Source organism: Bos grunniens, chromosome 5 (assembly GCF_055505025.1).
Source record: "Bos grunniens cultivar Pamir isolate PY7600 chromosome 5, Bosgru_T2T1.0, whole genome shotgun sequence".
Classification (NCBI taxonomy): Eukaryota; Metazoa; Chordata; class Mammalia; order Artiodactyla; family Bovidae; genus Bos; species Bos grunniens.
In genome coordinates, this window is record NC_141169.1 from 57,270,809 (window position 1) to 57,272,766 (window position 1,958).

Consider the following 1,958-nt stretch of genomic DNA (forward strand, 5'->3'; position numbering starts at 1 on the left):
TTGTCTCTGGGCTCCTTGACCGGCTGAGCTCTGGCAGGGTCTGGAGAGACTGGGGTGGGGGCGGGGCAGTCCGGGATGGGGCTCAGGTCGCAGGTGGCCAATGAGCTGATTCATTAAGTGCGTCCCTGGAGGGAAGAAGTGAGGATCTCTGTCTCATCAGATACTGGGATCCTTTCGAGATTTAGCCTGAAAGGGGGCCCAAGGCTGGGGGGACTCATGTGAGCAGAGGTGAGCTGGGTCCGTGGCTCCGTGCATGGTCCCCTCCATCCCAAGCTCAGCACTGGACTTCATCACACCTGCCCCCGGTACCCCCCTGCTTTTCCATACACCAGAGATGTCAGGCTGCTGCCAACGGTCACCTTGCTAATCACTGTCCCACAGCTGGGGCCTACAGCTGGTGGCACTTGACAGGGGGCTGCTCCCCCACCCAGACTCTCTCATCCCCACGACTGACGTCTTCCCTCTTGTCTTCATTTGTTTTCCATGTGTCATTCACATTATTTCTTTCTTGGTTTCCAACTGTCTCACACCATCTCATTGTCCCTGTTTCTGTGGGCTCTGACTAATGTTAACACGTAATGTTTTGTATCATATTTTAAATATCCCCCCACTTCCACTATATCTGTTTCCTCGTAGAAGCTGTATTGTCTCAGCCTCTACTGCTCTGGTCTCTACCTTTAGGGAACAAGCAGCTCCTTTGTTTGTAGTAAAGTGTAAATCCCCGCTTGTGAGAGCACACATATGGCTGCCTTTGTTTCTGTCTGGGCGGCTCTGCCTCCTTCCACCATCTCTGCCTTCCCTGCCTCTTTCCTGCCTCTGCTGAGCTCACTGTGCCTTGAGGACAGGGTCTCCCTCCACCTCAGCTTCTATCAGCAGGCAGCTCACGCCCCAGGTGATCATACTGGCGGGAGACCTGATTAACTCCTCCTCTTGCCTGCAGACGAATTTAGCTCTCAGGGCACAAACCAGCCCTGAGTCCTGGCACACCCTGCCCTGAGCTGACAGAGGACCCAGGGAGGCAGCTCTTCCCCGTGGGTGAGGGTCTAGAGCTGTCATTGGTAGGGGTACTCTGTCCTGCGCTGGGGCTCTGGCCACCCTTCCACTGCCCCAACAGATCCCCCATCCTTGACTTCTCAGAATCAGGCTAAGAGGGGGTGGTGACCAGAGCCTGACCACCCCAGCTCTCTGCCTCATCTCCTGCTCCCAGGGCCCAAATTGTCGTCACTTTCTCAGTGAAGTGTCTGGTCATTTTCAGAAGCAATTTCAGGAGAATCTGCAGCTGCTGCTCCCTATCCTGCTTTTCCTTTCCCAGGGCTGAAGGCACTGTCACCTCTCCGGGCTAGGGATCAGGGGAGAGTGAGGGGGGAGGGTTCCTGACCTCCTTCCTGTCCTCCCCCATCAGTCATGTGGGTGGATGCTAGGCTAAGGAAGGCATGTGGGGATCCTCTCTTCTTTACTCTCCCATTTCTCCCTCCCTCCTCCTCTTTCCTGTCTCTGCTTCTCTTCTTTTCTGGAATTCAAGAGCATGTGTTTTCATCCCCTGAAGCCTATAGGGGCTGTTTCCCTACCCTTGTCATAGGGCTTGAAGTAGCTCCATCATGATGGGAGAAGCTGAGGTTCTGCCTCCCACTCCCCATCACCAGTCCAACTCACTCAATCTTGGCTGTTTGAGCCTCTGATAGGCACAAGTCATCCCAGCACCCCCTAACCCCAACGAGGAGTCATTCTGCTGTCTCATGGCACAAACCAGCTCTCGCTCAGCCCTCCTGGCTCGGCCCCATCCTGCTGCAGGCTCTGAGGGACTCCTGTTCCTCATGCTGCAGGTTGTCTCCCAGCTGTGTCCTGGCCAGGGGGTTTGGCATCCTTCCATTCCTCACCGGTATCTCTCCACCCAGTGTCACCTGTGGCTCTGGCCCCTCCCACAGCATCCTGCAGCACCCCTCTAGGATGTTGAAGGG